Source organism: Lithobates pipiens, unplaced genomic scaffold, assembly GCF_037356315.1.
Source record: "Lithobates pipiens isolate NorthernLeopardFrog02 unplaced genomic scaffold, aLitPip1_a1.2 Scaffold_1, whole genome shotgun sequence".
Classification (NCBI taxonomy): Eukaryota; Metazoa; Chordata; class Amphibia; order Anura; family Ranidae; genus Lithobates; species Lithobates pipiens.
In genome coordinates this window covers 45,876,668-45,903,615 of record NW_027507685.1, presented here as the reverse complement: position 1 = coordinate 45,903,615, position 26,948 = coordinate 45,876,668, and the positions used below count along the sequence as shown (strand labels likewise).

Sequence of the window (26,948 nt, the reverse complement as noted above, 5' to 3'; positions counted from 1 at the left end):
TAAATGGTTCAAATCTCGGATAGTCCCTGCTTATACTGACCGAGGTGCAAACCAGCTATGGCCAGCTTTACTAAAACTGGAACACTCAGAATCTGGTGCAACTGTGCATAGTAACCAATCAGCTTCCAACTTCCTAAGTTCTGTCACCGCCTCAGCAATAGTGACCAATTTCCTTTTCTGTACAGCTTCCAACTTCAGTTTGTTCATTTAAGCTTTGACAATAAAACCTGGAAGCTAATTGGTTTTTGCACAGAGCTTTAACAGGTTTTGCATGCTTCAGTTTTAGTAACTAAACCCCAGTGTTCCTATTTGCCTTGTGGATGTAGTGGTGTCAGTGTTACACAGAGGAGCAGTTAGTTGACCAGCTGGCTGACACGTATGAGCAGGCTGCAGTGATTGGTCAACTAGTGAAGAAAAATATGCCTTATGACTGTCAGAAGGCAACCTACTGATCTTATTGATAGCTTGCATGGACCACTGGAGGGAAAAGAAGGGAATATTTTCAAAAAGTTACATCTAAAGGTTTAAGGCTCATTCACATGTGTCAATCTTTGATGCCCCTACACGGTGGAACATTTTACAGGTGGCAACATATCTGCCTGATTTAAACCCCGTAAATGCTGCATCTCCACAATGAAACTGCGTGCACTGCATGCAGCCGAGGGATGGCCGCAGTGTGGCCCCTAATGCCGCGTACACACGATCGAACTGTATGACGTACTTAGTCCGTTGAAACACATTTCAACGGACAATCTGCTCGTGTGTGGGCTTCAGCGGACTTTTTCAGCGTGCAGTCCGGAGTACTAAGAATTTCGGTTTGCACAACAATCTTTCCGTTGTACTTTGGTTTCAGCGGACAATACGGTCGTCAGTATGCTAGTCCGACGGACTAAGAATAGCGCATGCCCAGAAAGGATTTACAGGGCGGAAGCGTTCTGTCTTGTAGAACTAGTGTTCGTATTGAAGCTAGCATATTCGTCATGCTGCTAATTTTGTGTTTTTTTAATATAGCACATTCTTTTCTTCTTCATAATGCAAGAAAAGTGAAGTTGCTTTGCTGCTTATATTCACACAGAGTTATCACAAATGTCTTTATTCATCCTCATCCTATGATTAATATTCCAATTCGAGAATAAATTAAAAAAACAAAAACGGACGAATTAAGCTGAAGTCTGAAAAGCGCGAATCGTCTCTAACCAAACTTCCACTAACGCAAAGTCAGCAGAAGGAGCCCAAAGGGTGCTTTGCTGTGTCTTGGACTTCCTATTTCTAGTCCCGTCGTACGTGCTGTACGTCATCGCGCAAGCTTTCGGCAGACTGTTTGTGTATCCGTGTGTGGTCAAGTCCGTTCAGTAGAAAGGATTGTCCGTAGGATTGTATGACGGACTAAGTACGTCATACAATTCGATCGTGTGTACGCAGCATAAGACTTGCATTGGTAGAATTTGGTAACGCAGCATGCTGCTTAATTTTTGCTGTGGCCAGCACGTGTTTAGCCTTGAGCGGCTGCACATCCGCTTGCAGACTTGGGCAGTCAGGGGTGGTAAAACAGCATCTCAACCACCTGGTTTTACCGCCTCCTGGTCACACATGTGAACGAGCCCTTAAAAAACCTTGCTGTGCCTGGAGTTCAGCTTTAAAGTCAATGGAACACGGCTGACCCGCGTTTGAAGTGCACATCAAAAAGCAGGAAAACAACACGCATTAGCATGAAAGCTTTCAATTTTGAAAAAAGCCACAACACATAAAGCCACAGTTCCTAAAGCAAACAGAGAAAGAGAGGATCTTACCTGCTAATACACTGTATTCCATTCCATGATTCAGCCTGTAAAATATCAGTGGAATTTAGTGTAATTATCAGCAGCATTCTGGCTATTAAAATCCCTGAATCAGTCTGCAGATATTAGGAAGAGCTTACATTCCTGATGCCAGACAATATTCAAACAAGTCATCCCTAGTGTAACCAGTCATTCTAGTCCATATAGATGTTTGTTTTATGCTGGATAGCAGCAAGGCTGAATTATAGGAATCATTTTCATCCTAGTCAAATTCCCAATCAGGCTTCAAGCGACCATGTTATTATACCACATTTTTATAAACCAATTTATGATCATACAGAGAAATCTGCTAAAATCTACAGGGAAAGTCTCCTGGATCCCCCAAAACTCCAACTGCTGACCTTCACATCTACCATATCCTGCAATGGGTGGAGGTCAGCAGTGATAACAAATGAAAGCTGCAGGGAACCCAGGAAATCGACAATTCCATGTCTGTTGCATTTCAGGCTTTAGAAGATTTCTCAGGAGTGGAAATAGTCCCAGAAATATCTGTTTCCCTGCAGACTTTAAAAAAGACTAAAGATTTGTCCCAGTCTGTTAAAAAAAAAAAAAAAAAAAAAAAGATTTGTCTCTGAGGAATGGAGCACAACTTAGACATGCTATGGAGACAATCAGTAGCGTATGGTGGGTTGTCAGCAAGTCATTTGCACCCAGGGGCGTACCAACAGTGGGGCGGGGGGTGCGGTCCGCCCCAGGTGACACACATTGGGGGGGTGTCAGTGGCGTATCTAATGGGGGTGCAGTCCACACCCGGGTTGGGTGACACTGACACCACTTACAGAGGGTGGGGAGAGCCCTGGCAGCTCTCTATGGCCGTTTTTTTTTCCAGCCAGATCACCCCCGTGCTTCGGCAGCAATGGTCTGGTCTTACTCTTTGCTTTCCTCCTTGCTCCTCCCACCACTGCTGCACTCCCGAACCAAGCCTGCACAGTTTTCCAGACCTTGCTAGCTGCTGCCCTGGTGTACTTGAAGCTGAGCCAGCTGCCCTCCCTGCCAGTGTCCTCCGAGGTGAGCTTGTGATAAGGGGGTGTGGGTTGGCATGGTGGTCGCTGCCCTCAGTTGCTGTGGGGTGTTTGTTTCTGCCTCCCTTACCTGGTCTAATAAGGGGGAAGGGGGGAGGCTGCTATGTCCACCACTGACTAATGTGCTAACTCACTGCTTTTAGTTTAAAGGGTGATTCAGTGATTGGAGTGCAATCATTTTCAATAAAATTTTACCTGAGTGTCATTTTTTGATTGGACTTTTTACTTGCATGCTGTTCCATATTTTGCTTGTTGTTTTTCCAATGCGGCTTTAGAAATGCCTTCTGGATTCCTGTGCAACTCCATGCGGTGCAATTTTCAACTCATTCATTTAACTGGGATGAAATCACATTGAATCGCACACACTAGTTTTTCAAAAGCGTACTGCACCAAATTGCATGATACTATGGTACCATGAAATCTGGAGCAGGCAAAAGCACTGCCATTGTGATCTGTGTTAAAGGTGTCCTTAGAAAAATATATGTACACCTGCAGGAGATCACGTATGCAGTGTGGGAAACGCATACAGAACATGGATTTCCTGCACCACCTTCTGGTATAAATGAGCTCTTAAAGTGGTACTAAAGGTTTGTTGTTCAGAGTGACCCTGAACCTCATCTTCTGGGGTCCCTCAGTGGCTCTCGTGGCTCCTCCCCGAATTAGATAACTCCCTAGGACAGTGATGGCGAACCTTGGCACCCCAGATGTTTTGGAACTACATTTCCCATGATGCTCAACTATATTGCAGAGTGCCAGAGCATCATGGGAAATGTAGTTCCAAAACATCTGGGGTGCCAAGGTTTGCCATCACTGCCCTAGGAGAAGCGCTCTCACGTGGGGGTTATTTTACTGACTCACTCTTGATTCATTCATTTGGTGTCCACATACGCCAAGTTTATGACTTGTCCCCACTCCCCAGCACCCACATCATTGGATTTGATTGACAGCAGCGGGAGACAATGGCTGTGCTGCTATCAATCTATCCAATCAAAGCCAGACTCCGTGGAGAGGAGGACAGCGCGTCCCCGCCGAGGAGATGAAGGGGCTCGGGTAAGTAAACGGGGGATTGGGGGTCCGGTGACTGACAGGTGTGTTGTTTTTTTTTTCACCTTAATGCATAGGATGCATTAAGGTGAAAAACCGCAAAGGTTTAAAACCCCTTTAAATATTTCAAATCAGATATCACGCATACATTTTAACAGTATTTATTTTAGTAGTTCCAATGCGCCCATAATTTTATTTTATTTCTGTTCTACAGATGCATAATAGGCTGTAAATGTAATTATTTTTTTTTTTTTTGCAGCAAGGCAGAGCAGGAGTAAAATAAGCCCATTTGTTAATAACCCCAAGCAATGATGTCAGTGGATGTTATAATTACCCCCACAGCATTGGTGTCAATGGGGGCTATGCAATGTAAGACCCCTTTCGCACTGAAAGAGCCACTTCTGCGTCTCCAATGTGAAAGTCCTGAGGGCTTTCACACTGGAACGGTGCGCTGGCAGGGCAGTCCTGCTAGCAGCATCTTTGGAGTGATGTATACACCACTCCTGCCCATTAAAATCAATGGGGAAGCGTTGTAGCAGCGTTTTGCAGTGGTTTTAACCCTTTCTCGGCTGCTAGTGGGGGGTAAAAGCACCCTGCTAGTGGCCGAAAAGCGCCGCTAAAAATAGCGGCATTTTACTGCCGACGCACCCTCCACCCCAGTGTGAAAGGGGCCTAAAGGGGTCCAGAGGTGTGGGGGCTGTGTAATGTATAGGGGGTCTTCCTACATTTTACCAGCAGTTATGGATGCAGTGCTGTAGATTTCTTAGGTTGCATATTTTTTTCTGCATTTTCTGAAAATGCACCAAAAGTTTGCATCTTTGGCGCATTTTCAGAAAACAGGAAAATATATATTTTTTGGGGGGATGACACCATGTTTTACTGCACCAGGTGACACCAGCCCTAGTAATGCCACTGGCAGCAGCACAGGCCACAGAGCGTGGAGGCGCTACACATGACGTAATTTTATGTCAATGTGCGGTGTGCCGACTGCCCACCTGGGGGGGGGGGGGGGGTGCCAGATATAGGATCCGCCCCGGGTGCCAAATAGTCTAGGTACGCCCCTGTTTGCACCCCCCAAACTGGTGGGCTATGTCATGTACAACCAAAATGTATAGAGTGCAAGAGTCAGGAGTAACTAACCTGCAAAACAGCATATAGCGTGCAGCAATCAGGATGAACCCTCTGTTAACATCATAGTCCCCCCTTACATCACAATTCCCAGCATTTCCCTATAGGTCATGGTTCCCAGAGTCCCTCTTTACATCAGAGGCTACAATGTTCCTCCTTACACCAGAGTGCCCCTTAAATGTAGAGTCCAGAGTTCTCCCTAAAATCATATTCTCCCCAGCATTCCTACCTTACATCCCCAATGTTTCCCCTTACATCAGAGTCCACAGACTTACTCTTTACATTAGAGTACCCCTCTTAAAATTAGAGCTTGCAGAGCCCCCCTTAAATCAGGGCTTACAGAGCCCCCTTTACATCAGAGTCTCCAGAGTTCCCCTTTACACTGTAAGGGAGAACTCTGCAGATTCTGATGTAATTGGGAATGATGTGGACTCTGGTGTAAATGGGAACTATGCGGTCACCAGAGCTCCCCTTTCCATCAGAATTTCCAGAGTCCCCAACAGTGCCCTCTGTGGGGACTGAGATATGGCAGCCTGCTATGCTGGGACTTGTAGTTTCCCATGTTGGGGACTGAGGATTCCTCAGTCCCCCACAGTCTAGGGCACTACAAGTCCCAGCATAGCAGGTTGCCAAACCTCAGGCCCCACAGAGGGCACTGTAAGTCCCAGTATATTGGGCTGCCATTCCTCACTGAGGAATGGAAGCCCGCTATGCTGGGCCTTGTAGTGCTCCTTGTGGGGGACTGAGGAATGACAGCCTGCTATGTTGGAACTTGTACTGTCCTCTGTGGGGATTGAGGCATGGCAGGCTGCTATGCTGGGACTTGTAGTGCCCCTTGTGGGGGACCGAGGGCACTACAAGTCCCAGCATAGTGAGCTGTCATTCCTCAGTCTCCCAAAGCTGGGGGGAAAACAACACAGGGTTAAACACCACCCAAAACTACTAATAATGTCCAGAGAGTCCATATGCTATATAATTTCAGAGTCCTGCTTCCCCTCACCTTACCCCGGGCACAGCCGACACTCCTCATGGCCCCAAAGATGGGGAGCAGAGCCATCCCCAGCAGGCTGCCATAGGCCAGAGCGGTGCCATTTGGAAAGCTAAGCAGTTTGGTCGTGCCATTCCCAGACACCTTGGTGCTGTCATTGTGTAGGGAAAAGGACTCCAGATCCATCATGTCCGGCTCTGATGTCAGATATGTGGGACTGACGCCTCTCCATTCTGTTACCTGGCAACCAGCTTTGGCTTTACTAGAGTGTCGGGGCCAAGTCTCTAGCAAGCAGAGGCTGAGCAGGTACATTGGTGTGTCCACTTTTATGGGGCATCAGAGTGGCTCAGGGGGCAATTGCCCCTCTACCCAGTTCGGCCATGCCTCTTCCAACAACAACCTGGGGACCATCTCCTCCTCCAACAACCACTTTGGAGACCCTCTTACTCCACCAACCACCCCAAGGCCCTCTCCTACTAACCTGGGACTACCCAGAGACCCCCTCCAACCACCCAAGGGCCCACTCCTGCACTGCTGACCAACCCAGGGCTCTCTCATTCTCTACCAATCATCCCGGGTCCTGCTCCTCCTCTGCCAACCACCCGGGGCCCTCTGCTCCTCCTTCATACACGCAGATGTCCTCCTTCACCAGCCACCCAGGGGTCCTCTCTTCCTCCACCAACCATCCTGGGGCCCCCTCCTCCTCCTGTCTCATTTATCCTGGGGCCACCTAAAAACCACTCCAAGGCCCTTCACCCCCCCCCCCCCTTACCTCAGCAGACACCCCAAATATGTGACCAGGCTGAAGAGTGACCAATCTGGGGCATGGTTACCCATGTGTTTCCAGGCCAGGGTGGAGGATCGCCTCATGGGAGAAGGTGTATCCATCAGCCATTGTCGGATCAGAGCCAGCAGGACCCGGTCACCGCCACCAGTATGGCGGCAATCACCGCCCGTGATCCGCAAATGCTGAGCATTGTGGACAGAGCTTGTACCCACTTCCTGCTGACGCTGGGATACGCCCACCATTGGATTCCTCCAATAGAATAACATCGGCAGGCCAATCTCCGGGCAGTGAAGGTGGGGTGCATGTCAGCACAGCGAAACCTGCCGGCAGCAGCGAAGGAACTGCAGTGCATTGCTCCAACCACTATATCCTTGGATCTAAAGCAATCTTCTACCAGGTAGATTTCTTTGACTGCACCCCTCTAAATGTTTCACCAGGGGTGACCACACTGGCTGCACCCCCCATGCTACACCACTGACGACAATCAACAACATAGGTATTTTAATTCATTAAGCACTTGCCAACAGCATATTTACTGTGGCAGGTCAGCTCTATTGTGCAAAATGACGTACTTGTACCTCATTTGTGCAATAGCCACAGGGAGCGCATGCCTGCTGCTCCTCTGATGGACAGAGGAGATGCCAGGGAGAGGCAGAACAAGGTTGTGTTACTGCTGAGCAGGAACATGGATCTCTGTCTTCATACAGTCAGAGCAACCCCCACACAACTAGAAAGCACCCCCTAGGGACAAACATAACCCTTTAATCGCCCCTGGTGTTAACCCCTTCCCTGCCAATAACATTAGTACAGTAACAGTACATATTTTTAGCACTGATCACTGTAATAAGATCACTGGTCCTCATAAAAGTGTCAAAAGTGTCAGTTAGGTGTCTGATTTGTCCGCCACAATGTCACAGCCCCGCTAAAAAAAAAAAAAAAAAAATCACTGATCGCCGTCATTACTAGTAAATAAATAAAAATATCCCATAGTTTGTAGACACTATAACTTTTGCAAAAAAAAATCAATATACGCTTATTGGGATTTCCTTAAGCAGAATGCCTAAATTGATAAAGAAATTACATTTCTTTAAATTTTTATTGGATATGTTTATAGCAGAAAGAAAAAAAATATATTTTTTTCTTCAAAATTTTCGCTCTTTCTTTGTTTATAGCGCAAAAAATAAAAACCATAAAGGTGATCAAATACCACCAAAAGAAAGCAATTTCATTTGGGCACAATGTCGCAATTGTCGGTTAAACTAACGCAGTGCCGTATCGCAAAAAAATTGGCTGGTCAGGAAGGGAGTAAAACCTTCCGTGGCTGAAGTGGTTAAAGTGTGAGCAAACCCAGGTAAGTTTGCTTGCCTGGATTCACTACAGCAGTTATAGTATTTATAAACCTACAAATGTGCCATTGATAAATGTTATACTTGCAAATTTTAGGGAATACCGGACAGTGGAAAGCATTAGCGTGTGACAAAATCCTGGAGAATAACTGATTAGAATAGATGCAAATTGCTCTTAGCAGAGATGTTCCTTAAAATACAAATTCAGTATATATACACACAGTAGATAAAAAAAAAAAGGTTATATCCATCCATAGAAGGAACATGTGGATAATATACATGGATGTGGATAATATAGAGAAACTGAAACAATACCGCAGGAGCATGAATGGAGTAAAAGTGGAAAAACAAGCCATTCTAACCAACCAATCAAGCTTTTTCTCTCTCTATAAAGAGAGGAATCTGACTGGTAGATATAGACAACTGTTAAAGTGGTAATAAAGTCTTTTTTCCTAAACTTGTACTTACAGATAAGCCTATAATAAGGCTTACCTGTAGATACAGTGAATATCTCCTAAATTTGCACTAGTTAGGAGATATTCACACTGCATGAAGCCAGTGATGTCACCAGCGCATGCGCTCTGAAGAAACAGCATATCCATACCGTCCCTTCAGAGCTCCATGCCACGGCTGTGACGTCATCACGTCTCGGCCAGTCAGACGGCCGGAGCACATAAACCCGGAAGGAAGACCAGGTGAAGATGCAAGCTCTGTAAGCGCACTGCTGGAGGGCTTTGTTCTAAGGCAGTGATGGCAAACCTTGGCACCCCAGATACTTTATAAAAAAAGGACAAGCAGCACCAATCTAAGTGCAGCAATAATTGTAACATGTTTAATTAAAAGTAATGCACTTACTCATAGTAAGATAAAAGCAGGCACATGTTAATTGATGTCAGATGGACAACAGGGATCCAAAAACAAGCATCCGGGCAGCGCTGCAGGGTCTTGCTCAGCGTTGCCAGTGGTTTCCCGTGTCCCAAGCTTGAACATGCAGGGCACAGGAAGAAGTCATCACTCAGAGGGTTTCCTGGTCTCAGTGGGATCATGCTGTGACAAGTACGCATTCGGAGGTAGGCGTGCTTCTTCATTAGGCATAGCGTTCGGCCATCTTGGGTATGGTATATAGTGCTGGCAGGGCAGGCGGGCCAATCGGATCACGGGACCGTCCCCTTTTTTTCTTAAGCGTAGACAGAGGAGCCGAGGGGTGGGAATTGGACGTGTATTGTTACAAGGCAAGAAGAGCGTTGTATATGGACAAGAAGAACATAGTGTTAGGAAGAACATAGGACAAAGAAGGGACAAAACACACAGGAACGGAGAGGAGCAAGAGACATAACATACTAGGATTTGCAAGATACATATCTAAAATGGAATGGACAATCTGATTGAATTGAGGTTGAATTTAATAAACATTTTAAAAGGAAAATATACATTATTATTATTGATAAAAATAAAAATGAGAATAAAAATGAAAATGAAGGATGAAAGATGAAAAATTAAAAACAAAAGAAATAATAAATAATAATTATATGTGTTTGTGTATTTTTATTTTATTTTCCATGTTTCATTTTTATTCTAATTTTTATCAATAATAATGTATATTTTCCTTTTAAAATGTTTATTAAATTCAACCGCCAATCAGATTGTCCATTCCCTTTTAGATATGTATCTTGCAAATCCTAGTATGTTATGTCTCTTGCTCCTCTCCGTTCCTGTGTGTTTTATCCCTTCTTTGTCCTATGTTCTTCCTTACACTATGTTCTTCTTGTCCATATACTACTTTCCTATTGCCTTGTAACAATGCACGCCCAATTCCTGCCCCTCAGCTCCCCTGTGTTTGGTTAAGGAAAAAAGGGGACGGTCCAGTGATCTGATTGGCCCACCTGCCCTGCCAGCCCTATATGCTATACCCAATATGGCTGAACGGTATGACTGATGAAGGAGCAGGCATGCTCCGAACACGTGCACATCACAGCATCATCCTGCTGAGACCAGGAACCCTCTGAGTGGCAACTTCCTCCTGCGCCCTGCATGTTCAAGCCCAGGACACTGAAAACCATTGGCACCACCGAGCAAGACCCTGTAGCGCTGCCTGGTTGCTTGTTTTTGGATCCCTGTCCTTCATCTGACATTAACTAAGATGTGCCTGCTTTTACCTCACTTTGAGTAAGGGCATTACTTTTAATTAAACGTGTTACAATTATTGCTGCACTTAGATTGGCGCTGCTTGTCCTTTTTATATTTCTCCCAGAGGTTCTTCTACCCTTCAGCATGCTGCCTTCCCAGTGCCAGCCACACTCCCTGTGGTAAACCACCCAGGCTGTGGACTCCCCCTACAAAATCTTACACCCTATCGGAAGTCATTTTGAACGTTATTTTTACTCAATTATTGACTCTATGCTACTCACCTTTCTGGAACTTTGGACTGTATGTTCAGAATTCACATTTTAACCCTTCCCCCATCCTGCAGATGATACAGCTTTGCATGGTAGAAATACCTTAGCTCAACATATATTGTTTTTACCCCAGACGTTTTGAAACTACATTTCCCGTGATGCTCACCTACACTGCAGAAGGCATGAGCATCATGGGAAATCTAGTTCCAAAACATCTGGGGTGCCAAGGTTCACAATCACTGTTCTAAGGTAATGCTATTGTCTTGCAGTTTTTTTTTGTTTGTTTTTTTTTAAAGGCTGTGGTTTACTACCACTTTAATCTGATCTACATTGGTTCTTTACACCCCATTCACACGTGTGCGTGGACATCAAAGCCAAATGACAAGTCGTCCTACCCCATGTTTTCCAATAATAACATTCATATAAGTGAGAAAGTATCAGCGACGTCAAAGTAGTTCAGGCACTACTTTGATCCAATTTTAATGCCATGTGAGGGCCATAGACTTCAATGTTAACCCTCAAAAACTGCATTAACCACTTGCTTACTGGGCACTTAAACTCCCCTCCTGCCCAGACCAATTTTCAGCTTTCAGCGCTGATGCACTTTGAATGACAATTGCGCGGGCATACAACACTGTACCCAAATGAAATTTTTATCATTTTTTTCCCACAAATAGAGCTTTCTTTTGGTGGTATTTAATTACAGCTGGGAGTTTTATTTTTTGCTAAACAAACAAAAAAAGATGCAAAATAAAAAATCATGTTTAATAGTTTGTTATAAAATTTTGCAAACAGGCCATTTTTCTCCTCATTGAAGTGCGCTGATGAGGCGGCACTGATAGGCTGCACTGGTGGGCACTGATAGGCTGCACTGATAGGCATAGTTAAGGTGGCACCAATAGGCACAGATAAGGTAGTACTGATGGGCACAGATAAGGTAGTACTGATGGGCACAGATAAGGCGGCACTGATGGGTGGCACTATGGGCACTGCTGGGTGGCACTATGGGCACTGACGGGGGGCACTTATTTATTGATGAGGTGGCACTGGCAGGGGGCAGGTGGGCTCTGGCAGGGCTGGCCGTGATCGGGACTGATGTCCCGATCACGGCCGCCGGTGATCGGCTCTTTTTTTTTCTCCTCGCGACAGCGCAAGGAGGAATAATAGCCGATTACCAGCTCCGTTGTATCACATGATCAGCTGTCATTGGCTGACAGCTGATCACGTGGTAAGGGGTCGGGATCGACCCCTTGCTCGGATCCGTGATCAGGCGAGTCTCATAGACTAGCCGATCACAGGGCGCTCAGGCCGCTCGTGCACGGGACAACGTCAATAGATGTAGTCCCGGCAAAGGAGGTCCGCGCTGTAGCCGTCATTTGGCTATAGCGCGGATCTCAACTGGTTAAAGACATACCTGAATGTTTTACATGCAACAGTGGGTCCAACGTTGCAGAGGGATAACAAGTTACATCCAAGTCGCACCATCGAAAAATTGCGTCAGTTATTAAAGTTGCATTCCAAAGTCGCACGACTTTCGAGTCGTACAAGTGTGAATGGAGCCTTAAATTAATCCAGTCGTGATCAAAAACATATAGGTTGCCATTGCTGACCACTCTTCCTAAAAAATGATATGTTTGGGTGGCATGCCTATACTATGGCTTCAATAGATTATAAATCACTTACAGTGTATGCAGAAAGTATTCACAGCGCTTCACTTTTTCCATATTTTTAATGTTACAGCCTTATTCCAAAATGGATTAAATTAATTATTTTCCTCAAAGTTATACAAAAAATACCCCAAAATGACAACGGGAAAGATGTTTGTTTGAAATCTTTGCAAATTTATTTTTAAAAAAACATATCCCATGTACATAAGTATTCACAGCCTTTGCTCAATACTTTTTTGAAGCACCTTTGGCACCAATTACAGCCTAAAGTCTTTTTTGAGTATGATGCTACAAGCTTGGCACGACTATTTTTGGACAGTTTCTCCCACTCTTCTTTGCAGGACCTCTCAAGCTCCATCAGGTTGGATGGGGAGTGTCGGTGCACAGCCATTTTCAGATCTCCCCAGAGATGTTCAATCAGGTTCAAGTCTGGGCTTAGGCTGGGCCACTCAGGAAAATTCAGAGTTGTCCCATAGCCACTCCTTTGTTATCTTGGCTGTGTGCTTTGGGTCGTTGTCCTGTTGGAAGATGAACCTTCACCCCAGTCTGAGATCCAGAGCGCTCTGGAGCAGGTTTTCATCAAGGATGGCTCTGTACATTGCTACATTAAAGCGGAGCTCCACCATTAAAAACGTATTAAAAGCCAGCAGCTACAAATACTGCAGCTGCTGACTTACCTGTCCAGTCACTCGTCTCTCGGCTGTTGTGGCTTCACTGCCCGTTTCCCTACTGCGCATGCAGTATGCGGCTAGCTATGCCTGGAAGTGGGTGCAGATACCTGTATTATACAGGTATCTGCACCCCCCCCCCCCCCCCCGAAAGCTGCCAATTGTGGCACCGGAAGGGGGGAGGAATCCGCTGAGTGGAAGTTCCACTTTAGGTTGGAGCTCCGCTTTAATCAATTTATGAACTGCATTTTTTGTCTGTTTTCTTTTATACATTTTTAAAAATAATCTTTTAATAAATTATACTGCACTATGGGAGCCAATTTCTTTTTTTTATGAGGATTATGAAAATTACATCTATCACAACCCGGATATCCCAAGGCTGCTCAAGGAACTGCAAAGGCTGACACCAGTGGTTACCTGCCAACCTAAGGAGCTACATGTGCATTACCCTTGAGGGGGAGCACGCAAGTCACCTGTCAAGATTATGTGATCATTAAAGTCACCTGCTACAACTCCTCTAAACGTGAACAGTCACCTTCATTGGGATGAATGCACCTATGTGTTTTCTGTACACGGTGCGATAAACTGCATTTTGGTGCGATTTTTGCATTTTTTGGTGTGATTTTTTTGCATTCTTTTGGGGGGTTTTTTTGCATTTTTGGTTTATAAACACCTTGGTTTTATGATTGGGACACTATATGTATATACTTATATGTTTTTGTATATGGTGCGATAATTAGATTCTGGTGCGACTTTGGTGCGATTCTTTATAACTTTTTTGTTTTTTGGTGCGATTCTTTGCATTTTTATTTGGATTTGGTTTTTGGCTTCACCCACATCCTGTCATTTGGGTTTGGACACTACACACACTGTTACAAGCAGAGAATCACTATACTATCATGATATTCATGTCTGGATGTTTTATACACTAATTTGTAAGCCATTATATTTTTTGGTGATAACCTCTCCTGTGTAGGATTGGTGTCCACACCTAGAGGGTTTTAGTACTCCTGGGGTAGGTGAGGTGTGATAACGATTACACTATCACCTTTATGGTAACTGTTTTGTTATAATTTATTCCACAATAACACTGTGTCTTTTAATACTTAGTCACTATAGAGGGATTTGGTAGAGCACTATTTGACATATAGGTAGCGCCACTCGCCCCTTCACATCTTCTTTCTTTCTATATTGCTGCATTAATATTTTCCTTTATCCTGACTAGTCTCCCAGTTACTGCCTCTGAAAAACATCCCCACAGCATGATGCTGCCATCACCATGCTTCACTGTAGGGATGATATTGGCAAAGTGATGAGCGTTGCCTGATTTTCTCTAGACATGACGCTTGCCATTCAGGCCAAAGAGTTTAATCTTTATTTCATCATACCAGAAAATTTGGTTTCTCATGGTCTGAGAGTCCTTTTGGCGAACTCCAGGCAGGCTGTCATGTGCCTTTTACTGAGGTGTGGCTTCCGTCTGGCCACTATACCATACAGGCCTGATTGGTGGAGTGCTGCAAAGACGGTTGTTCTTCTGGATGGTTCTCCTTTCTCCACAGAGAAAGGCTGGAGCTCTGTCAGAGTGACCATTGGGTTCTTGATCACCTCCCTGACTGGGGGGGACTACATCATTTTAACCACTTCAGCCCCGAAAGATTTTTACCCCCTTACTGACCAGAGCATCTTTTGTGATTCGGCACTGAGTCACTTTAGCTGGTAATTGTGAGGTCGTGCGACGTTGTACCCAAACAAAATTTCCATATTTTTTTCCCACAAGAGCTTAAGGTCACCCATGCTCTGATGCTTTTCAACAATGCCATTATCACTGCAGACGTAGTACAGAAGATGATCAGAGACTGCAGACATACTACAGGAGATGGTCAGAGAATAGGGACAAGGTACAATGCTCAGTAGGATACCTTGCATGCCAGAAGAATGTCCATGATGGCCAGCAGCTGGCAAGAGCCATTTTCATTCTGGGTGAGGACAGGAGGTGCTCTGTTCCTTCCATCAGATCTATGTTGTGACATGAAGTGGTCCCTGGCTGCTTGCATTTCCTGCCCACCCTTGTTCAGTGAACCCCAGTCAGTATGTCATCCAGGCCTATGAGCGGTGAGGAGGTTTAAGGAGCCTAGGGCTTCCAGGCTCCGGAAAGCGTCGGGGACGCTGTGCCTGCTATTCCTGGCATCTTGCTGCTCTCCTTTCCTGTGACCTCTGTCTTCTGTACACCGGGTGATATCATTCTGCCCACCCCTTGCGGCTGTCCTGCTCCTCGCACCAATTGTCACTGGCCGTGCTAAACTGTGTACAGGTGCGAGCAGGGCCGGCACTAGGATAAAGACCGAGTGGGGAACCCCTGATCTGGTCCCTGATTCCGGGGGGGGGGGGGGCTTTGCCCCCCCCATACCCCTACCTGCAGACACCCATGGATGGAGGCCACTGTTCAACTTTTGGGGGTGACTCGAAAGACATCTGTGTGGGTTCATGCACAGATGTCTATTGAAATCGCCCCCCGGAGTCGCCAAAAGTAGTGCAGGAACTACTTTTGGAAATCATTGCGGCACCACAGTCTCAGCGTTGCACCTATTGGGACGCTCCTATTGCCAGCAATAGTCTCCGATTTGACCTGTCAAATCACATGTCAAAACATGCCGATGTGAACGAGGGCTAAGTGTTCTCCCAGCGGGGTGGGACATGGATATTCATCCCTGCCAGAAGAACACAGTGATTATTGCTAGTGGCTATAGAAGCTGCCAATAATATGATCTCAAAGATCTGACTTGATGGTTGTACCCAAGTTGATAGATGGAACGATTTGGGTACAATCAGCCTGCCCATACATGGTTTGAATCTTGGCTGGTTCTACCCTATCCAAACTGAAACATATTTTTGCCTTCAGTTACTTCAAGGATTACAAATAAATGAATGACAAGCTTTAAAAACGTCTGAGCCCTTGTACACACGGTCGGAGATTCCGACGGAATGTGTCCGATCGGAGCGTTTTGTCGGATATTCCGACTGTGTGTGGTCTGCATCGGACTGTTTCTGTCGGAATATCCGTCGGACCAAATTTTCCAACTTGCCAGAAATATTTTCCGACAAAATGCTCCGATCGGACATACTCTGATCATGTGTAGAGAATTCCGATCGGACAAAGTGCCACGCATGCTCAGATCAAATTCCTAGACCAAAGCTATTGGCTACTAGCCTGAACGTAGTCCCGTCGTAACGAAATAACGTCATCACGCTCTGAACGATCGGATTTTCCGACAACTTCGTCCGACCGTGTGTATGCAACAGTTTCGGACAAGAGCCGTCGGACAAAATTCGACGGATTTGGTCGTGGGAATCTCCGACCATGTGTACAAGGGCTTAGGCTTATGTATACTACTCCGGATAAATAGACGTTTAGGAGCAGTTGGGCGTTTTTTTTCAGCTGCCCCTGAACTTCTCTGTTATCTTATCAGTACATGTACACGGTGTCGGTGTCCTTTACAGTCATTTCTAGGCAGTTGAGTTTAGGAGCATTTTTGGAAAGCAAAAAAATGCATTCAGGATGGATGTTCAGAGGCGTTTGAAACGCCAAATTCCTGTAACAGCTTGTAAATGCGTGTAAACACAGTAACTCATGTTTAGCCATGTTTAGTTTGCAGGAGTTTTAAATTTTTGACTATTTGAAGAAAAAAACAACGATTCTAAACGCAAACGTGGCAAAACTGACGTTTTTAAACTTTGGTTACTATCTGTCAAGTTAGATTGCTACGGAGAGGTTGTAAAATGTACCGTGTACATTAAGCTTCTGCAGAAAATGATCCAGCCATTTGATACATGAAATCAGCTGCTAAATATTTTAAAATCTATATAAGGTACTGTAGTAATGTAGTATACGGTCATATTTATGCAAGCCCAAGCAAGACTACGCAGCCCAATACAGAGCTGGACATGCCTGCACTTGACCAGAAAGGATAACACGAGATAAATTCATGCAAGGACAAGGGACCTGTATATATTCCTGCCATGTCATAATTCCTCTTCTGTGCACCCTGGGGGCCTCTGAACATATCACAGAAGCAATTTAAATGCTTTTTTATAGACAGAAGCTATCACACCAGATGTGTTGGGCTAGGCAATAATCCCTGTTTCCTATCATGGCAGTGTGAGCTGAAAAACGCATAGCATGCAGTACTTTTTTAAGACCCAGCGTGGTGCAACGCATTTTACTGCATTGCACTGTGCTGCATCCAACAGAACTGAATAAAATGTAACTTTGCAACGTTGAAATAAAGTTCTAACAATAAAAAAAAGATTACAGTGCAATATGCTGTTTGGAGCTCTTTGGCGCTGTTGTCTTCACATTGCACACCAGCTGTTGTGCAGTACTACACCTTACATTTGTGAGCAAGTCCTTCGTCACGGCAGATGTTTTTATTTTCTATGTCTAGGCTGTCTTTCAAGCTGTGATGTTTTTTTAGGCTGCGGTTCTATTTTCTCAACAGACGTGTAAAAGCCAGTATGACGGTGCATTGCACAACAGTCGCCTGGCCTGCCCTCCCCCTGCCATTTACAGGCTCAGCTCCACGTGGCTAGTCACGTGAGCATGTTTACAGAACAGGGCTGTAGTCAGACACAGGGTTATAATGTCACAGCCTCAGCACTCACCCTGTTTGTCTGTCAAGCCAATCACTGAGCTGAGTTGGCTGCAAACTGTGCTGACGTCTGTGAAATCTTAGGCCTACAAGCAAACCTTGCAAGACAGGGCCCGCCCAGCTACAGGGAGACAAAAGGGTCTTGTCCCACATAAAAGAACAAAGGCACAGCAGATGCTGCCATATTTCTGTCTCCATAATCCCTTCAAAATGGCTGTGCAGCTGCTCTCCTTGTGTCATACATACACCAAAGGCTGCATTGTGTTAGATAACTGCAAATGTTTGGCAAATATCCATCTTGAATTGATCACACTAATATATATATAGCAAAATATGCATAGTAATAGTATTAAAAAGAAATGTATTATTAAATATACAATATAGTTTTCATACTAAAATAAACTTATTCTCATTATTATTTCCATATGTGTCTGAAAAAATAAATACAATTTTATATATATATATATATATATATATATATATATATATATATATATATATATATATATATATATATATATATATATATATATATATATATATATATATATATATATATATACACACATATACATACACACACATGCACACACATTGGGGGGGGGGGGGCTTGCAAGGATATAAAGGGCATTTCTTTGTGTGAATGTTGTCTTCAAATAAATACATTAAAAAATTGTGTGTATATATATATACACACACACACACACACACACACACACACACACACACACACACACACACACATATATATTTTTATTTATTTATTTGAAGACAACATTCACACAAAGAAATGCCATTTGTATCCTTGCAAGCCTCCCCCCCCCCCCCCCCCCAATACCCCCAAACTAAAACAGGCATCATTATATTGTATGTTTATTTACCTTTTTCTTTAACACTCCAGCATATTTCGCTGCCTCCATTATCACCTAGACTAGAATGACATTAACTTTCCTCCTAAAGCCTCCTGGGATATGCACATCACATGTCCCTGGTGGCATCGGCTTCCACACTACAGCTGGAGGAGGATGGATGCTGCGGCGTGTCATCAGGGGCCAGCACAAGAACCTGGAAGAGAACGAGCCGGCCCCTGATGACATAATGACTGGTACACACAGAGGAATGATCGGTCAGTTTTTTTTTTTTCTATACTAATCTCATATCGAAAATGAAACGTTTACTAAAGTTCTGAAAATTTTCATACAACAGAATAAAAATACGGAAGTGATGCAATGCGTTGTAGTGTATTTATATTGTATTTTCGAATGTCAACTGGTCTGGTATCGTACAAGAAAAATTTTCTTGCTTGTCCAATCAGATAATATCAGATGAATTGTAGTGATCGGCTCTTTAAAGCTGTGTACTAACAATCAGATTATCGTGCTAACACTTAAAAAGTGGTATATTTCCTACTATTTTCTGAGCGTGTGTACAGGCCATATGGAAGATGGTGGTGTGGGTATTGGTGTGTGGCAAACTACAGCGAGACACTACTGAATTGGCTGGGAAGGTGGAGTATGTTTATTGTGCATATTTCCTGCAAAAAAGATAAATAGGGGCCTAAAAATAAAAATTATAAAATTTTTCAAACAAAAAAAACAGAAGGTATGTTTTAAGTTTTGTATTGTTACACATTACCCACACACAGGAATAGCTAAGTGGCTTGTATACTCAATTTTACATATATCTCTTAGGGCCGGTTCACACTGCAGGCGAGGCGAGGCGACTCCGACTTGCCTCGCCGCGACCTGCCGCGACCTCAGCGGCAACTTGCAGATGACTTCTGTATAGAAGTCAATGCAAGTCGCCCCGAGGTCGCCCAAAAGTAGTACAGGAACCTTTTTTCTGAGTCGGAGCGACTCGAGTCGCTCCTCTCAGAACGGTTCCATTGTACAGAACGGGGGCGACTTGCGAGAGCGAGGCGAGGCGAGTCGTGTCGCCTCGCATCGCCCGCTGTGTGAACCGGCTCTTAGGGTCACAATGCATTATTTATTTACATGTTAAAGTGGTTGTAAACCCCAAATCAAAAACAAAACAAAACAAAAAAACCCTGTAAGACAAAGATATAATGAGCTAATATGCCACGCATACTAGCTCATTATGAAATACTTACCTTAGATCGAAGCTGTTGCAGCAGCCCCGCACACCGCTGTGACTGGCGACATGTCTCCCGGAGTTATTTCCAGGTTCACGGGCTCCGGCGCTGTGTTTGGGTGGAGACGAGATTATGTCACTCCCGTGCATATGCGCTGGTCATTGCACGCTGCTGAAGAAACGGCACGAGAGAGCCATTTCTTCAGTGCGCATGCGCCGATGACGTTGGTGCCAGCGTATATGGTAAATATCGCCTAAACCGTGCAGATTTAAGAGATATCTACAATACCTACAGGTAAGCCTTATTATAGGCTTACCTGTAGGTACAAGTGATGTAATAGGGTTTACAACCACTTTAACGTGGACTGGCCCAAAATAATTACTGGCAAAATGAATTGAATTGGCCAACATTTCTGGGCCTGCAAAATAATATATTTCTTTTTGATATTCTTCACATCCAAAACGGTGAACCTACTATATGGAATACAAATGAATGATGTACACTAGGGCTGCAACTAACAATTATTTTCATAATCGATTAGTTGGCCGATTATTATTTAGATTAATTGGTTAATAACCTAAAAAAAAAAAGAAAAGTGGGGTCAAATTGACATTCATTTTCAACCACAGTGAGGGAAAAATTTGGAAATAATAGAAAACTTCGTAGTCAAAGGAATTTTCAGACAGTGTATGTGGTTTTCATTCAGAAATTACATTCATTTTAAAAACAGAATGTTAAAAACAAGTGAAAATTTCAAACAAACTTCTTTCATTCAGCGAATGTACAAAGATTTTTCATCGGAATATTCTCACCTGAAAAATTTTCTGTGTGACCAGCATAAGGCTCGGTACACACCTATGCAGTTTGCTTTTGATCTGTTTCTGCAGTGCTTTTTGCTGTGCTTTTTGATTTTTGCGCACGTGATTTTACTGCAATTTGCATTTTTTTTGGGCAGATTAAAAAACACAAATTGCTGCAAAAACGCATTACATGCTTTTCTACAGCTTCTCCATTGAAGTATATTGAACCAATAAAGCACCATTTTGCGTTTCAGATGTGAACGTATCCCATAGGAAACCATGTAAATTAACTGTAGTGCATTTCTGCAAAAAGCACCAATAAACACATAGATGTGAACCAGGTCTAAGACGTTTAGTAACATAATGGGGTTAAAAAACTAAAATTAGCCCTTTATTGTAGAAAAAAAAGCAGATAATCACTACTGTCAGGGGTTCATTTTTTTTTCTGTTGAACAGTGAAAGTAATATTTACAGCAGCAATTATTTGCTCTTTTTGTACTATAAGGGGCTAATTTTAGTTTTTTTAACCCCATTATGTTACTGGCTGATTAATCGATTCTAAAAATAGTAATCGATTAATTTCATAATCGATTCGTTGACGATTAATCGATTTGTTGTTTCAGCCCTAATGTACACCAACTGAGATAAGTTCAACACTCAAGCTTAACATGTAGGGTTAATTGAATCTGCATGTACCTTTGTTCTGTGTGCATAGGGCAAAGTTAAATGTTATCAGGCTATTTTCTCTCCAGGTTGAATGTTATTCATTCATACAGAACAGAATAAGTCAGAAAAATACCACATTATGGGTACTAGACGGAGCAGATGATCATAGTTATAAGTATTTCCTGTGATCGTCATTATTATTATTATTATTATTATAATACAGGATTTATATAGTGCCAACCGTTTCTGCAGCGCTAGTGGCCATATTGCAGTATTCTTCTTATTGACACTGTTCTATATGAAGGAATACCATTCAACTCAGACTAGTAACATTCAATTTTGCCTACCATTCATACAGAACAAATGTACATTTACTGCACGCTCATACATGTTCTGCAATTTTTTGATAAATACACCGCTAATAGTTTCTTAGGTGTTTTTCTAGTATTTAGACAATACACTGTTTCACATATAATACATAACAATGGTTTATATGCATTTTGCAACTGTAGGCCAAAACAGCACACAGTGGTGTGATGACCTAAAACCTACTCTATGTATTCCCACATATGCATAGCCCTTTTCCCTTGTGATATACCGTAATGCAGGTTACCTATGTACTACACCAGCATATGCTGTCAGCAGGACCTCACTGAAAACTAGTAAGGATTAATTGTGTTAGCTTATGTCAATTAGCTTACTATTATGTTGTATACCGCCACTTCTTTCTTGCATACAAATTGTTGGACAGGACCCTAAAAGATCAAAATACAGTCTGCAGTAGCCCATAACAACCCATCAAAAATGATCTCTCAATAATCCAACCAGAGTGCATTTATCTTTACATTGTCTCTCTGCATTCCTTGGTATATGTCTGTATAATTCGAGGTGCATATAGATAAATAATGTGTTTCCCTGTAATTTCACCTGTACAAAACATACTGTAGTAAATTACTTAAACTACAGAAGGCACATTGCTACTTCTCCTAACCTTAATAGATACATTGTTTAAAAACAGAAATGATATATAAATAGTATGCCCCAACACAGTAAAATGTAATAAAAATACATTTAAATTGGACTCATCCTCATTTGACTTCAGTGATCAAAAGGTTGCTTCCTGTGTTGCATAATATTGTTATGCTTTTCCTTAGAGACGATTCATCCATGGGGAAATGGTCATATGTTGTTTTAAAAGTATTAATATCTTCCTAGCAATGATGTAATTAACAGGAATAACTGCTACATTGTTATAATTAATTTATTATGATTTATCCTTGCGCTCTTTTTTTAGTATATTCCTATTTTTACATATGGATCTATTATTTTTATTTTCAATGTGTGTTAGGCCTCATTTACACTTGAAGTGTTTGTGAAGCCAATATTTTTTTTTCTATAGTTTCCTCCGATATAAAGAAGTAAGTGCATGTCATTTCTAAAAATATGCGGTATAAAAGCTTACTGCAGAGCGCCGTTTGGCACACAGCTGACTGCCCGCTGGTCAGGACTAAGCAGCAGCAGCTAGCTGCCATAACCCCGGTATCCTCTTCTTTAGCAGGGGGTTCGGTTTCCCATAATAGTGGTCTCCGCAGCAGATTCGCTGCACTTTTATCAGCAGCGGGAGAGGGGCCTCCCGCTGCGCTCTGGTGCCCTCTGCCGCTTAATGGAGCCGTCGGTAGTGGCAGAGGCGATCCGATGCTTCTCCTTCCTGGGTATGGAGACGAGCGAGAGGAAGAAGGCACCCACCCATCTCCATACCATTGCAGGGCGGAAGTGACGTCAAAACGTCACTTCCGCCCATAGCTCTTAAAGGGCCATTTAAAAAAAAAAAAATTTAATGACAATTTTTTTTTTTTTTTTTTTTATTGCATTTTAGTGTAAATATGAGATCTAAGGTCTTTTTGACCCCAGATCTCATATTTAAGAGTCCTGTCATGCTTTTTTTTCTATTACACGGGATGTTTACATCCCTTGTAATAGGAATAAAAGCAATTTTTTTTTTTTTTTAAAGAACAGTGTAAAAATAAAAAATAAATAAGATTTTTTTTTTTTTTAAACGCTCCCTGTCCTGCTGAGCTCGTGTGCAGAAGCGAACGCATACGTGAGTAGCACCCGCTTATGAAAACGGTGTTCAAACCACACATGTGAGGCATCACGCAGTCGGTAAAGCGAGAGCAATAATTCTAGCCCTAGACTTCCTCTGTAACGCAAAGCATGCAACCTGTAGAATGTAACGTCGCCTATGGAGATTTTTAACGGTAAACGTTTGTTGCCATTTCACGAGCGGGCTCAATTTTGAAGTGTGACATGTTGGGTATCAATTTACTCAGCTTAACATTATCTTTCACAATATAAAAACAATTGGGCTAACTTTACTGTTGTCTTATTTTTTAATTCAAAAAAGTGTTTTTTTTTTGCCAAAAAAAGTGCACTTGTAAGAACGCTGCACAAATACGGTGCGACAGAAAGTATTACAACAACCGCCATTTTATTCTCTAGGGTGTTGGAAATAAAATGTATAATGTTTAGGAGTTCTACGTGATTTTCTAGTAAAAAAAAAACATTTTTTAACAACAAATCTCAGAAAGAGGCTCGGTCCTTAAGTGGTTAAATTTACTAAAATGATTGAATTTCCACGTTCTGTGTACTGTGGGAGACCAGATAAAGTGAATGCAGGGTCCTGGGTTTAGCTACTTGCTGACAAGGCCTTTTCTGGGACTCTTTGTTTACAAGTTTAAATTAGTATTTTTTGCTAGAAAATTATTTAGAACCCGCAAACATTATATGCATTTTTTAGCAGAGACCCTACAGAATAAAATGGTGATTGTTGCAATATTTTATGTCACACTGCATTTGCACAGCAGTCTTTTAAACACATTTTTTATTTTTTTTGCCAAAACATACTTTAATGAATAATAAAAAAAAAAAAAAGCAAAACACCATATTTACCCAATTTTTTTGTATAACGTGAAAGATTATACGCGGAGTAAATAAATACCTAACATGTCACGCTTTAAAATTGCGTACCTTTGTGGAATGGCCACAAACTTCGGTACTAAAAAATCTTTATAGGCAACGTTTTCAAAATGTTTACAGGTTACGGGACAATGCTCGGTGTAGGTAGGACAATGCTCGGTGTAGGTAGGACAGTACTCTGTGTAGGTAGGACAATGCTCGATGTAGGTAAGACAGTAGTGGGTGTAGGTAGGACAATGCTAGGTGTAGGTAGGACAGTACTCTGTGTAGGTAGGTGCTCAGTGTGGGTAGGTCGGTGCTCAGTGTAGGTAGGTCAGTGGTCGGTGTAGGTAGGTCAGTGGTCGGTGTAGGTAGGTCAGTGGTCGGTGTAGGTAGGTCAGTGGTTGCTGTAGGTAGGACAGTGGTCGGCGTAGGTAGGACAGTGGTCGGCGTAGGTAGGAGCTCTCGTAGGTAGGACAATGCTTGGTGTAGGCAGGACAGTGGTTGGTGTAGATAGGACAATGCTCAATGTAGGTAGGACAGTAGTGGGTGTAGGTATGACAGGGTTCGGTGTAGCTAGGACAGGGTTCGGTGTAGCTAGTACAGGGTTCGGTGTAGGTAGGACAGGGATCGGTGTAGGTAGGACAGGGATCGGTGTAGGTAGGACAGTGGCCGGTGTAGGTAGGACAGTGGTCGGTGTAGGTAGGACAGTGGTCGGTGTAGGTAGGACAGTGGTCGGTGTAGGTAGGACAGTGGTCGGTGTAGGTAGGACAGTGGTCGATGTAGGTAGGATAGTTGTCGGTGTAGGTAGGACAGTGGCCGGTGTAGGTAGGAGAGTGGTCGGTGTAGGTAGGAGAGTGGTCGGTGTAGGTAGGAGAGTGGCCGGAGTAGGTAGGACAGTGGCCCGGTGTAGGTAGGACAGTGGTCCTGTAGGTAGGACAGTGGTCCTGTAGGTAGGACAGTGGTCGGTGTAGGTAGGACAGTGGTCGGTGTAGGTAGGACAGTGGTCAGTGTAGGTAGGACAGTGGTCAGTGTAGGTAGGACAGTGGTCAGTGTAGGTAGGACAGTGGTCAGTGTAGGTAGGACAGTGGTCAGTGTAGGTAGGACAGTGGTCCTGTAGGTAGGACAGTGGTCGGTGTAGGTAGGACAGTGGTCCTGTAGGTAGGACAGTGGTCGGTGTAGGTAGGAGCTCTTGTAGGTAGGACAGTGGTCGGTGTAGGTAGGACAGTGGCCGGTGTAGGTAGGACAGTGGCCGGTGTAGGTAGGACAATGGCCGGTGTAGGTAGGACAGTGGTCGGTGTAGGTAGGACAGTGGCCGGTGTAGGTGGGACAGTGGCCGGTGTAGGTGGGACAGTGGTCGGTGTAGGTGGGACAGTGGTCGGTGTAGGTGGGACAGTGGTCGGTGTAGGTGGGACAGTGGCCGGTGTAGGTGGGACAGTGGCCGGTGTAGGTGGGACAGTGGTCGGTGTAGGTAGGACAGTGGTCGGTGTAGGTAGGACAATGGCCGGTGTAGGTAGGACAGTGGCCGGTGTAGGTAGGACAGTGGCCGGTGTAGGTAGGACAGTGGCCGGTGTAGGTAGGACAGTGGCCGGTGTAGGTGGGACAGTGGCCGGTGTAGGTGGGACAGTGGCCGGTGTAGGTGGGACAGTGGCCGGTGTAGGTGGGACAGTGGCCGGTGTAGGTGGGACAGTGGCCGGTGTAGGTGGGACAGTGGCCGGTGTAGGTGGGACAGTGGCCGGTGTAGGTGGGACAGTGGCCGGTGTAGGTAGGTCAGTGGTCCTGTAGGTAGGACAGTGGTCGGTGTAGGTAGGAGCTCTTGTAGGTAGGACAGTGGTGGGCATAAGTAGGACAGTAGTGGGTGTAGGTAGGACAATGCTAGGTGTAGATAGGACAGGGTTCGGTGTAGGTAGGTGCTCGGTGTAGGAGGTAGGTAGGTGCTCGGAGTGCCTGTCCTCCATACACGTGTGATCGGAGGATGTCTGGACACACACACTGATAATCTGTGGCTGTGCAGTGTCAGGACACCATGTCATTGCAGATCACACACTGTGTACTCTGCTCGGTATTCGGGTCAGTGGCGGTGATCGTGTCCCCCTCCCCCCGGGCTGCTGTGTAGTCCCGCTTCTGCCTCCTCCTCCCCCCCGTCCCTCCGTGTACCTTCTCTCCGCCGCCTCTCCGTCCCTTTGTCAGCTGCCTCTGGCCGCAGTGCCGCCCCGGAGCCACAGCGCTGACGTCACAGCTCCTGCTGCGGATGCTGAGCTTCTGCTGCCGCCTCTGTCAGCGGAGCACACAGTCCACCCGGCGCCGTCCTCATCGTACTGATCACAGGAGCCAGGATATGAGGCCTCCGCTTCACCGAACTACAGAGCAGGGCCGGGGAGTGGGACATGAAGGCCCATAGGTCAGCAGTGTCTTCCCTGCCACTGCCAGATACAAACATATTCACCCCTCTGCCGGACAGGTCTCTCTATCCTGCTGACCCACCTTCACCGACCACCTGCCTATACCTCCTCACCTGCCAGGCACAAAGCACCCGTCTATACAACCTCACCTGCCCAGCAGGAACCACCCACACAACTTTTTATCATCGGGAGGGCAGTGGCATCTCTCCCCTTCCCCATAGGCCAGCTTTCCTCTACCGGGGTTCCAATGGAACTCCAAAGGTTTCCTCCAGAAGATGAGGGGGTTTCTACAGAAGATGAGGGGGTTCCATGGAACTCAAGAGGGTTCCTCCAGAGGATGAGGGGGTTCAATGGAACTCCAAAGGGTTCCTCCACAGGATGAGGGAGCTCCATTGAACTCCAGAGGATTCCTCAACAGGATGAGCAGGTTCCTTGGAATGGTAGAGGGTTACTTCAGAAGATGAGGGGGTTCCATGGAACTCCAGAGGATTCCTCCACAGGAT

General features: G+C 44.5%; 1 protein-coding gene across 3 annotated transcripts in view; it reads right to left on the bottom strand.

Annotated features, from left to right (window-relative positions):
- The window catches only part of MOSPD1 (motile sperm domain containing 1), a 67,045-nt gene extending 40,669 nt beyond the window's left edge, over positions 1-26,376 (bottom strand). The window contains exons 1-3 of one of the 3 annotated variants that reach the window (XM_077491652.1): positions 26,201-26,376; positions 21,790-21,843; positions 1,791-1,825 (exon numbers count right to left, since the gene is read on the bottom strand). The gene's annotated coding sequence lies outside the window, so the exon portion shown is untranslated. The remainder of the gene's footprint in view (positions 1-1,790; positions 1,826-21,789; positions 21,844-26,200) is intronic. The other 2 variants (XM_077491577.1, XM_077491727.1) reach the window with 2 other exon arrangements.
- Positions 26,377-26,948: the final 572 nt, after the last annotated feature.